Source organism: Dipodomys merriami, unplaced genomic scaffold (genome assembly GCF_024711535.1).
Source record: "Dipodomys merriami isolate MVZ:Mamm:240054 unplaced genomic scaffold, mDipMer1.0.p SCAF_9, whole genome shotgun sequence".
In the NCBI taxonomy this organism is placed as follows: Eukaryota; Metazoa; Chordata; class Mammalia; order Rodentia; family Heteromyidae; genus Dipodomys; species Dipodomys merriami.
Window position 1 is genome coordinate 29,877,677 of NW_027206512.1, and position 13,794 is coordinate 29,891,470.

At 33.7% G+C, this 13,794-nt stretch overlaps 1 long non-coding RNA gene across 2 annotated transcripts; it reads left to right on the plus strand.

Annotated features, from left to right (window-relative positions):
- The first annotated feature begins 7,722 nt into the window (after window positions 1–7,722).
- LOC138820759 (uncharacterized) lies at window positions 7,723–12,982 on the plus strand. Of its 2 annotated transcripts, none has more exons than XR_011369976.1 (3): window positions 7,723–7,839; window positions 9,740–9,916; window positions 12,861–12,982. It is a non-coding gene; the product is annotated as an uncharacterized lncRNA (long non-coding RNA). The 2 variants fall into 2 exon arrangements; XR_011369975.1 differs by lacking the exon at window positions 7,723–7,839 and adding an exon at window positions 9,408–9,515.
- The last annotated feature ends 812 nt before the right edge of the window (window positions 12,983–13,794 follow it).

Sequence of the window (13,794 nt, forward strand, 5' to 3'; positions counted from 1 at the left end):
TTAAGCAACTTAAACAGCATTTTAAAAAGAAAATTGTTTTGTAGGTTAAATTTTCTAATACTCATTATTGCACACATAGGTTATTGACATATACTGAATTGATGATTATTCTTTTTATGTTTCTATTTTTATTCTCTTTAGTTGTACAACATAGTTGTAATTTAACAAAAGTTTATGAATACTATTCATCTTGATTATTGTTACCACTTTCAACATTGTTCTCACGAATGTATAGAAACGAGTCTCCTAAACTTTGCATTTCTGTTGTTGCTTTCATTACCTATCATTAAAACCTGTGTTGCATTCCTTCCTGGCAAGCTAAATTAGAAATCCATGAGCATATCTGATATGAAAACAAGCTCTCCAATTGGCACCTTTAAAAACTTGGTAGCAAGTCCATTTTTAATTTCAGAAATACTAGAAGTTTATTCAGCAAGTCCAATGTTTTGAAGAGAATGTTCAGTTTCCTGCATGCTTTAATAGTTGTTTATGAAATGCTTCCATATGACCACATAGTAATAATCTCACTTTAAATGTCCGAATCTTTATGTGATTGATAAGTATTACGACATTACTAAACACACTTTTTAATAGCAAATCTCTCTCCTGTAAGGAAGTAGCATGTTGATGATCATTTTGGCATAAGTTCATATTTTAACACACATAATAGCTCAGAATCTTTTCTGATATTGCAGCTGGGGCTTCACAACACGTTCCTATAAACTCTGAAGCATGAAACTGTAATTTAAAACTACGTAATCTTTTATATTTTTAAGTGACGTATTGTGTTTCCAGCAATGAAGCTAAAAACATATTCCTCCCTCTCATCACTACTGAGTTCAACTCATGCACATCTATTAAAAGAATTGTCGTATTCGCCTCATCTGCAAATTTGCAAGTTGTGCTGAGAAACTCTTTCAATAGTTTTGTTTCCTCAGATGGTCCTCCTCCTCATTAGCCTGTTTCGGAATATAGCAAAGGCTAACATAATTTCTAAAATTGCTGCGTTCCAAGAGCTTGCCTTCTCATGTGACTTAGATGAGAATCTAGGATGCCCAGTCATTTACCTAGACCCGGTTCAGGTACATCCCATAGCTATTCTTTCATGCTTGCCTTTATCCACTCACAAATCTGAACAAAAAAATGTCTGCTACTTTGAATGGATCCACTGTTTGGTAAGCTTCTTTCTTTTCCTAAAACCCAGAGTTTACACCTACCATTGGTCCAAGGCATCCAACTTTGGAACAATCCTGTTAAGAAGGAAAGAAATTCCTTGACCCACTGTCTAATCACATTACCTGTTGCCCTATTTTCTTTCTTTTTTTTTTTTTAAGTTTTTTATTGTGAAAATACTATACAGAGGGGTTACAGTTACATGAGCAAGGTAATGAGTACGTTTCTTATCAAGCATTGTTGCCTCTTCCTTTGTTTTTCCCCTACCATCCCTTCCCTCCCACCTCCTCAACTACACCTCCCCACACCCCTACACCCCCACCCCCACCCCCCGCCTAAATTGTAAAGTTCCGTTTTTCGACATAGCGTCTTGTACATCTCATTGTTGCAATGGGTCATCCTGTATCCCTAGTTAAACATTTTGTTTTTTCCCTTCCCCTCCCCAAATGTTAAGAGAAATGAACCCCAAGATAAGAACACAAGTGGTTTTTTTTTCTTCCTTGCTATTGTTTCTAACGTATTTATAAGGTACCATGTGATTTTTTTTGTTGCTTTGTATGTCACTATTTTCAGGACTTGATTCTTTCTAAACTTACTTACTTCTCTCAATTAAGAAGAATAAATAAATTTCATTCTGCCTGACCTTTGAGACTCCAGGAGATTTTCTGGTTGGAGTCACAAACTATTATTTGTTTCCCTTTTCTTTTAAATAGTGTGTATACTCTGTGCAAAGAGAATTTACTGTGCCATTGCCACACATGCATATAATGTTTGCATCTAGTTGTTGTTCCTTTTGTAATAGCATCTCAAAGCCTATGACAATAACCTCACTTTGTCCTGGGGCACTTGGCTCACGCCTGTAATCCCAGCTACTCAGGAGGCTGAGATCGAGGATCCCAGTTCAAAACCAGCCCGGGCAGGAAAGTCCGGGAGACTCTTATCTCCAATAAAAACCACTAGAAAACTGGAAGTGGTGCTGTGGCTCAAGCAGTATAGCGCTCGCCTTGAGCTGAAGAGCGCAGGGACAGCGCCCAAGCCCAGAGTTCAAACCCCACGACCGACCAAAAAATAAAATAAAATAACCCCCCTTGTCCTGTTTCAGCTGTTTTGAATAGAATGTTTCCTTATGTATGCCCAGATATGTTTCTATTTCACACTACCCTTCTACAACATTTAAAAAGTTTCATCTTTTTGTGACATATTTTTAATGTTTCATCCTCTGAAATTAAGACTAATACCACAAATATCAATTCCTTAATTTATCTGATACAGGCAAATTTGAAATTAGCCTTAATGTAGAAATCACTATTTAAAAAATATTTTTTTCTATTTCTTATATCCTTTTGAAGTATGCACTCAAAAATTTAAACTTGTCTTAGTTTTGGAATTTATTTTCTTTCATGTCAGAAAAACGTACTTAGCAGGCTAACCTTGTAGGTATTTTGAAAGCATTCACTATAAATTCAGAAGACTTATTCAGTGTTAAAGCATTTATGTGGGGAGTTAATTTAAAGGATGAGTGAGAAATGAATATAAGTCTTGTATCCTTCTAGAGTAATGAATGAGTTTCTTATCTTTTCTATGTCAGATTCCTTGCTACAATTTTCTTTGTGTGTCTTCATAGTGCTGTGATACAATACATTAACTGAGAAATATAGGCAAGTGATCAAAAATGAAAGTCTCATATGTAAATAACTCACTAGAAATCCTGTTCTACAATCTTTAACATTAAATATGTTGGAATTTAGTGACTTGTTTGTTTTGTGTTTTGGTTTCTAAGACAGGATCTAGCTATGTAACCCAGCCTGGCCTCTAACTCATGATTATCCTATCTCAGATTCCTAAGTGCTGGTATTGCCACACTGAAGTTGTTTTTTAATTACTGTCTGTGTATGTGTGTGTATGTGTGTGTGTGCACATGCATGCACCACAGACCTGGGGTTTGAACTAAGAGCCTGAGCACTGTTCTTTATATTCCTTTTGTTCAAGGCTCGCATTTTATCATTTGAAGCACAGATCCACTTCCAGCTTTTTTTCTTCTTTTTTGTTTAAATTACTGGAATCTTATGGGCTTTCCTGCCTACCTGGCTTCAAATGATGATTCTGTTCTCTGTGTCCTGATTATCAAGGATTACAGGCACAAGACATTAGCAAAGGGATATAAGATATTTTTTAAGTTAATTTATTTTTGTTGTGGCTTTTAAAATGTCTAATTACTAATCACTGCCAACTAGGACTTTTTCTAAAATTCTTTAAGGGTAAAACAAGTAATATTTCAGGGATGATTTGTGTGGATAGAAAAAAATATCAATAAGAACTTCAAAATGTCATGTCCCCTTACGCAGGATAGAAAGAATACATTAACTTGGCAAGGCAAATTCTTGAATTGACTGAACAATTTTTCATGAACTATAAAATTTACTAGCCATAATCAGACTGAATTAATTCTCTCTCTTCTTGTTATTTTGTGCTACATAAAATGTGGAAGAATTTTAACATGATGGATCCATCACAAATAAAGTCACTTGGAAAAAGCAGAATCTATAGCTTATAACAGAGAAACTTCTCAAAGAAGCAGAGAGAATATACTGATTAATCCTGTTAGAAATATTTCCACCAAGCAGAAGAGGTCAAAAGCTATGTACATATGATCATATATATATATATAACTTGATGCTAAGCAAAATGAACTCCAAGATAGTGAGGGACACAAGAGGTTTTATCTTTGTTGCTGTCCTTTTTCATGTGCTTATAATATACTGTGTGATTATTTTTTGTTTCTTTGTATGTTCTTCCCCCATGGTACAACCCCTGTTGTCACTGTACTTGATTCCGGTGTATATACATTTTTCTAATTTGGGGAGGGGAAGGGAAATAACAAAATGCTGAAACAAGGATACAGGATGACTCATTGTGACAATGAGATGTACAAGGCAGTATGTTGAAAACAAACTTTACAACTTTGCAGGGTGGTGGGAGGGTAGAGGGAGGAGTTGGGGAGGTGGAGAGGAGAGGGATGGTAGGGGATAAATAAGGGTATAACAATGCTGAATAGGAAATGGACTCATTATCATGCTCATGTAAGTATAACCCCTCTGTGTAGTATCTTTACAATAAAAATATATATTAAGAAAAAATATTTCCACCAGACATATATGCCTCTGTTTGGCAAAGCTTTATAACTGAAAATGAACTGCGGAATAGCAGTAAAAGAATCTAGAGACAACTATAATTCAATTTTTAAGATACTCATAAATGTGTTTCCACTTGCACTTTTTCCTGCCACATTTGTGTAAAAAGGACATTTAGAAATTTATTTGTCCCAGCATATACATATCTACATTCAAGTTCACCACTGGAGACTAGTACACTCTTTGTTATAATTTGCTATTTTGGGGTTTACTACTTATGCATTTCTTTTCATTACTTTTTATGCTTCACTGAACCACACTTTAATCATGGTTCTATTTTTGAGAATTGGGGATGTAATAATCCATATGCATGAACAAAATATAAATTTACTAATCTTAGCAGTAGCATGAAAATATATACTAGATGAGACAAACTGTGTCCTATTAGTTAAATATTTGCAGATAAACAAACAAAATCAGTCCTTCAAAGGACATGTAGAACTTTTTTTCATCTACATGTAGAACTTTAGAGGACAAAATAATCATTAATTGAGTGAGCAATGAGGTTTCTATGCCAATAAAAATTAATCTTACATATCAGATTTGTTTAAGGCTATAAGCCAATTACTTTCATGGATTTTTCCTGTTCAAATTGACAGAATGCCTGTGACACAGCCAAAAAATCATATTTTAATACTGCAGCCACTGTCAAAGTACCCTGCTTCTTCTCAAATTTCCTGACCCTTGAGTAATTAGACATTACAATTTTTTGTGTTTTTCCCTTGAGAAACTTTATATGTACACATGCTCTCACGATCACACACACACACACACACACACACACACACACACACACACACACACACACACACACACACACACACAGCCTTCCTAATTGGAAAATAAATTAGAAGAACCCAGTCTTTTGACCTATTATCATAATTTAAAGCAATTAATAAAGAACACAGGAACATAAAAACTTGTCTTGACCTTAGACTACTTATCTTTAAAAGGCCAGATAAACACAGAAGCAGCTTTCATTTGTCCACTGCTGACATGTTCCCTACTGAATTTGTAATCACTGCATCCTTGTTAAGAAAGGATGCTGTGTTATCTTCAGAGAAAAAAGAAACTGAAAGGAGACTGATTCTGAAAGAGAAAAAAATTCTCCTTATAGCAATAATGGTAATGCAGTATTCATTTAAAGAACAACCTTTGAGAAAAATCCAAAACTCACCTCTTTGGCACATACTAATGCTATTATGAATAGGCAATTGGGTTCATACACAAAAGTAGTTAGATGAAATTTATAAACATAAATATCTGTCATATTTTCTTACAAAAACAACCACACGCAACTATAACACTAATAAACATATTCATATTAATTCATTCTTTTCCTTTCTTATAAAGTATGAATAACTTTCCTGTCTCAAGACCTATTTTAGTCTCAAATGGAAATGTATTGTTGAAATTAAGTTGAAACTTAAAAGCAGTTGCATAATAAAATATTTACATAGAGCTCTTAAAAGAATTATAATTGAAACTAAGAGATGACCCAATCTATTTCATTGTATTTTTAAGAATGAGCTTAAATTTAATTTATACTGAAAGGAGTATGTGCATATCATTTCAGAAGTGTTGACATATAATCATATATAGATCTTTATATAACTACATATACATGAACAAAGTGATATAGTTATATACAGGTTTGTTTAGTAAGCATATATTGAACATATACTTGACCATTCCACAGAAGAATATTTAGTTCTGACTCTTTGACCTCCTTACGTAGTGAGACTTCGATATAAATACTACTGAAAATTGCACTTCGTCAAAAATTATAAAAGGGTGAAGGAAAAGCAATATTTACAATATTTACAAAATTAGCATTTTGGTCTATCTTTTATTAATGCTAAATAAACTGTTGACTATGATCTCTTCCTTTTTTCATTTAATATCATTTTAATTTATTTTCATTTTTAAATTTATCGCCTTGCAATAGTTGTACAAAAGAAGTCTCATGTAACAAAACTTCATGAGTGCAATGCATCTATTATACTTCAGCTAACTTATTTGTAATCACTTTCATACATACTTTAGCTACCACAAATGAAAGAAATGATGCAACCTTTGTTTCTCAGAGTCTAACTTACTTCATCTAATATAATTTTTCCAAGTCTTTCCATTTCCTTATGAAGTCATTGTTTCCAATGGATGAGTAAAATTTCATTGTGTGTATGTGTATGTATGTATGTATATATATATATATATATATATATATATATATATATATATATATCTCACATGTTCTTAATCTATTCATGGAGGGCCTCTGGGCTGATTTTCTATTTTGGCTATGATGAATAGTGCTGCAGTGAACGTGGTTGTGCTGGTGGCATTTTTGTAACCATGTTTATATTCAATGACTACTAGGAGTGGAACTGCTGAACTATAAGGTAGTTCTATGTTTAGTTTTTTGAGGAAGAAAGGCAGCCTCTTGGACAAATGGTACTGCAAATATATTCTCATGTTTCACCTTGCACCAGCATCAATTCAATGTATCAGAAACCATGAAACTATCACAGGAAGGGGTAGGGTACACACAAGGGCTTCTGGCCACAGTGGTCAAAATACTCTAGGTAAAGATCCAAAAACACAACAAATCAAAGAAATACTTGATAAATGAGATTTCATCAAACAACATTTTCTGCAAGGCAAAGAACATAGATATCAATCTAAATGGAAAGCCCAGAGAATGGGAGAAGATTTTTACCAGCTATACATTGAACAAGGGCCTAATATCCAGAATATACTTAGAGCTCAAACAAATTCTCAAAAATTAAACCCTCAAAGAAACTAAAACTCAATTAATAAATTTGGTAATGACTTAAAGAAAGATTTCTCCGAAGAAGTAGAAATGGCCAACAGGCACACAAAGAAATGGTTAATATCTTTGTACCTAGAAGAATTTAAGGATCAATTATATACCTTGAAACCAGATGGACAAAAAGTGTAAGGATAAAAAATGACTTATAGCAGAAATAATGAGATCAGACTTGTGTTGGTGCATATGAACTTGGCAAGGCCAAGAGTTTCTGCCTTCACAAGCAGACTATGCATTACTAAGTATATTTATACTAAGTATTATCTCAAAGAGAAAGTGAGTGACAGAAAGGAAAAGAGACAGGCGAAGAGACAGAGACAGAGACTGAAAAAGATGGAGAGATTGCCCAAAGATAGTATGTTTCAAGAGAGCCTAATATCTGTTATAAATTTATTATTCTACTTGCATTATCCCACCTGGGCCTAAAATACATTCTATATTTTGTAGCTCTTCTTCTATATTGACAGAACCAAGAATTCTCACTTCTATTATGATGTTAAAATGATGTCACATATGTTAAAAGGCAGCTGTTATGAGAACTTTCATAAGCTTTATAATTGGTCCATATTTCATCTCCTTGGCTATTATTTTTAAGAACTGAGGATTTCTAAGACAATCAATCCCAAGGATAGATGATCTGAAAAGGTACAATTTTCTTGTGTTAGAATTTAAAACAACAGCACAAAGTAGGGTGGGTTTAGCTTGGACAACAAAAAGAAAATAGGATGAAAAATACAAATTGTGTAACAAATAGATTATATTGTTAAATAATCACCATATTTTTCTTTGAATGATAATCTTTTTTTTCATTTTTTATTTTATTGTTATTATTAAGTAGTTGTAAAAAGAGGTTAAAATTCCATATGTCAAGTTATGAGTATAATGCTGCTTGAAATGTTATTCCTTCCTTCTTTCTCCCCATTCCTCCCCTCCATCCATACCCAAAAGTTACATAGTTTATTTTTTACTTAGCGTACATTAAATACAATGACTGCATCTAAAGCGTACATTAAATACAATGAGTGTATCTATTCACCCTTCATCCCTCCACGTATATGTGACTGCAACCAATTTTGTAACTTGTTACTTAGCAGAGCAGTTTAAAATCATTCCATATCATTCTTAATTATGTATACCAGTATAAGTAGAAGCAAGAAATGAACCATATGTTAACCAATATCACAGTGGTGGACTGGGAGTCATTGACCTCTTCTTCATACAATGCTTTATCTATGGACACATAGTCTCAGAAATAATGAGGATTTTTAGAGAACAAATTATGTGTATGTATATATGTACATATATGTATATGTGTGTAATGATATATGTTATATATAGTAAACTTAGAAATATATTTACATATAATCAATATTTAATATACTATATATATTTAATATACAATTTATACATATTCAATATATAATTAAATATATATCTTATCCTTTGACATTTGTCAAAGAAAAATGCTAATATAGAGACTAAAAGTTAGAAAAGACTTTGGCTTTGCCTCCCATAACTTATTTGATCTCCTCTGACTGCATCTAAAAAGATAAAGTTGGTAGAACATAGCCCACTTAAGTGAACTTCCAAACATAAGAGATATGATAAATTGGATGGATGCATACTTTAAAAGCACTATTGTCTGTATCTAACTCTCAATGGTTACTTAACTTCCATGAGTCTAATTTAGCTCTTGAATATATAGGTATTCATCTTTCAGCACTGTATCAGGGATTGTATAAGATAATAGAAATTAAATGCTTGCCTGAAATCTTGCATGTAATAATAAAAATGTTTGTTATATCCCTTTTACCAATTCCCTCAATTGATCTAAAACTTACAAGAACCCAATTACCTGGGTTATATTTTTTAAAAAAAATTATTGTCCCCAGGTTTTTCTAGTCAAGTAAATTTTGTACTGGTTGTTTCATGTGTAAAATTAGGGCTCCACTTGCTATTGTAATAAAAATAAATAAATAATGTGAGTCTACAGTTGAGTAAAAAAAGGTATTCAAGGTTAGATAAGGAATTGACTAATAAGGAAGCAGCTGCTTTGTAGGCCGTTTCCCTGGGTGCTCAGAACAGTACTGGAAGGTATGTATTCACAATTGAAAAGAGCACAGTGGCCAAGGTCATGTGGCCAAGGTCAACCAACTGTTAAGTCATAAAGCACCACTTCAGTCCAGGTATGTCACATGCATTTACATGCATAAATTCTAGAATACTGAGGATGCTACTAAGAAGAAAGAATCAGTCCATCTTAAAGCAAGAATTATGAAGAGAAGAATAATGATAAGCTAATTGATGCTGTGACCAACCACGTAAGTTGCTTATTTACATAATGAGATGAAGCTCCCTATACTGATAAGAACAGATAATGAGCAAGTCACACCTAGAAGAAGAGAAAAAAAAAAAACAGTTATTCAATACAATAGGGATGTTTAATGTGCAGGTCTAACATTTTATTTATTTTTATATCCATGAAACTGATAGCGAGAAAAGGAAAATTTCCTGACGATTTATCTTATATCCTAATTTACTTCAGCCACTGATAAAAAGAACCATGCCGCTTGCTGTGACTCCAGAGAGAGAGCGCAGAAATCCTCTACGGAACCCCTGGGTTTACAGAAGTCTATCAATCACACTGTCAATCTTCCGGATCATTATTCAAGTTGCTATCCCCAATTTTGCTGGATATATCAGATCAACTCCAGCTCCATAGGTAATTTTTCTCCCTAATAGATTTAGAAAGTGTTCTTTCTTTTATTGTCTTTGGGCTAATGTGCAATTCAAAACTTTGGAAAATAATAGAATGTCAATCATTTTCTCCGTATATGGATTATGTATATTCACACATTTATAGCTACCCGTGTTCAGTTTTTTCACCAAAAATCTTTCTATTATCACAGTGTTTATTTGTAAATATTGTGCTGTATTCATCATAGTTTATATTTTATTTTGTCTTTTACAATGGAGGTGGGAGGGAAAGGATGGTATGGGAATAACAGAAGAGGAGGTAACAATGCTTGGTAGGAAATGTACTCATTACCTTGCTCATGTAACTGTAACCCCTCTGTAAAGTATTTTTACAATAAAAAGTATAAAAAAAACACCTATAACTACCATATGATTCTGTGATACGACTTCCAGACAAAGAAATATAAGTTGACACACAATTGAAAAAAAAAATTTATACACAAGGAGAAGCATGGCTCTGAGTTGCTGTAGAATTCGTCCAGAAAATCTAGACATTTTATCAAGGAGGACAATTTAGTTAAACATTTAAGAAAATCCAATTATATTAAGTGAAGTAAGTCAGGCCCAAAGAAACATAGGTCCATTGGTTTCCCTTATTTGCAATAACTAGTATATGTCTGAGACACGCAGAAATGGTCAGATAAGTTGATGTTAGGTGAAATGAACCCCAAGATAAGGACTCAAGTGGTTTTTTTCTTTCTTGTGATTGTTTCAAACATATTTATAAAATGATTTTTTTGTTGCTTTATATGTCCCTCTCCCACGGTATAACCCCTGTTTTCATTGTATTTGATGTTGGTATAATTTGTGGAAGGGAAGGGAAAAAACCAAATTGTTTAAATAGGGATACAGGTGGACCCACTGCAACAATGAGATGTACAAGACATTAGGGGGGAGGGGATGGGAAAGGATGGGAAGGGGAAACAAAAGAGGCGGCAACAATGCTTGATAAGAAATATACTCATTACATTGCCCATGTAATTGCAACCCCTCTGTATGGCATTTTCACAATTAAAAAACAAAAACGAAAAAACAAAATTCAATGCTGAAAAGGGATAAATTGACTAAAACAAAAGGGCTCTAGGATATATTCTCAAGGGAAGTTTATTATTTTTTTTCAACAAAACTGTGTTACACAGTATGTCATGAATTGCATTTTCTTGGATACATATTCGTAGGCCCATTTTTTCATAACGGGTGAAAAAAAAGTTGACAAAGGGTGAGAAAGGTGTAGTGAAAGGTGAGAGAATGGTGGGTAGTGTTTTAGTGTACATGAAACAGATAAAGCCATGACAACCGTGTCCAAACTGCAAAATTCAGGAAGACTTCTTGGGTGATATGACATCTTAGGAAATTACTAAATATCTCCTTCTTAGATCAAGAGGAATCACGGAGCACTAGATAGAAGTGTCACAGGTGACCATAACCATACATTATAGGAAATTCAAAAACATTTTAGTATTACCCACTGCAACTGATTTTATGGACAGTAGGACATTTCATTTTTTTTACATTTATTGATATATTTCCGATAACAGTGCCTCATTCACAATATGTATTAGCTGACTGAATTTATCACTAAATTATAAACTGCAAATCTTAAAACAGGAAAAAAAAACTCGTAAGGAATTAACTACATCAGAATTTCAAGTGATTCATGCTTTCTCTTCCTCCTTCAGTCTTTTCCCAGATACGTGGTGATGACATAACATCTGCTCTATGATCAATACTTCATTGCATACTTTCCTTCTAGAATCATTTTCCCTGAGCGTGTGTGTGTGTGTGTGTGTGTGTGTGTGTGTGTGTGTGTGTGTGTGTGTGTGTTGTTTTGACTTTTGTTTCTGTTCTTTTTATTTTTTGAGGTGGGGGTCTCATAATGTAGCTCAGGCTTTTTTTGAACTTGCTATCTTCCCATCACAGTTGTTTAACTGCTGAGATGATTGGTATACATAAGGATGCCTATGCTGCCTTTGTAATAGATATTATTTGCTGTAATTTCCCATGGTAACCTCCCCTATGTCAATTTATGCTGGGGCAGGTCTTTAATGATAAGACTAATTCAACATGTTTTTTAAAGATTTTTGATTTATGAGGGGTACTGTGCAATACTGGCTGAGACCATAAAGATTGTGATTTGAAGCCAGCCCAGAAAGAAATGTCTGTTAGATTTCATCCCTCATTAACCAGAAAAATATTAAGACTACTCAAGTGATAGGGAACCATGAATAAGTGTGCACATGTGTGCGCACACACACACACACACACACACACACACACACACACAAACACACCCCTGAGCAAGAGAAAAAGAGAAACACACACACAGAGAAAAAGAGACCCTGAGATTAAACCCCAGCATTGAAACAACAAAAATAAACAAATAAATGAAAAATAAAGCTGGGTGGCTCACGCCTGTAATCCTAGCTACTCAGGAGGCTGAGATCTGAGGATCATGGTTCAAAGCCAGCCCGGGCAGCAAAGTCTCTGAGACTTGGATCTCCAGTAAACCACCTGAAAACCAGAAGTGGCGCTATGGCTCAAGAGGTAGAGCGCTCACCTTGAGCTGAAGAGAGCTGGGACAGCGCCCAGGCCCAGAGTTCAAGCCCCATGACCGAACAATAATAATAATAATAATAATAATAATAATAATAATAATAATAATAAGCTTTAGAATCAAGTCAAAACTATTCACTATGGCTTCTTACCGTAAAAGACTGAAGAATCATCCAAAGTGGTCATGATTCCTGTGATATTTTATGGATTTTCCAGTATGTTTTGACAAGAGCAGCACTACCCTGGATGACATATCTTTTACTGTTTTTGTATGTGATAATACCCAGTGCAATAATTGTATATTTTATTTTAAATTATATCTAATACTCACTTTATTTATATTCTTTTTCTTCCAGATGAACAATATGCTTTCTTCCTATTTTTAAAAACAGCAAAAAGGAAAACTGGTGAATCATATAAGGACACACTGGAAAGTGCATTGTTACCATGGCAATAAAAAGGGGAGCAAATGTCCAAATGCTTTTGTGTAGAATTCCATGTCTCCGTCTGAAATTTGTCAGTTTCAGTTGAATTTAATATTTACTATTTTCATTTAATGTTCCTGTATTAGACAAATATTTGTTATACTCCTGATAACTTCTGATACAACCACATCCAAAATGCATTCTCTGATCCCTATAATATTTGAGCTTATTTGAAAAAAAATAAAAACTAAGCATAAGATCAACACAAAGTTAACAAGCACTGTGGAGATTAGCAAAGGAAGCAATGCTTGTAGCCAGAGTCATGATTGACCTAACCTCTTTCCTCCTTGTATTTTGTAGGAAGTGTGGTGGTAATATACTATCAGAGAAAGAAACCAAGGAAGAAATCCAAGACTTAAGGCTCCCAGAATAAAAGGACATAGAAAATCTAAATAGCTAGGAGTACACAAAATGAAGTAGGTATATCCTGCTTCAAGGAACTATTTCAAAGAACACAATCAGATAGATATATCCTACCCGAGGATGTAACATAGACATCCTGACAAACTTTTTATATTCATTTTGTTGGAAGCAATTTCAAGTCTTATCCATACTCAAGGAGAAAGTTTTCTCACTAGAACCTGGACACCTGGAGTCAGGGATCATGGGGACCACTATAGAGTTAGTCTATAGTTATTATCAATACATACGATCTCTATATAATATGTAACATTAATATTATTTATATCATGTATAAGCTCTATATTATCTATATCATACATATGAGATAAAATACCACCATAATGACTTGGACTACAATACAAATGTATGAAAATTAAGATATTTTCTTTTAAAATAAATCTCA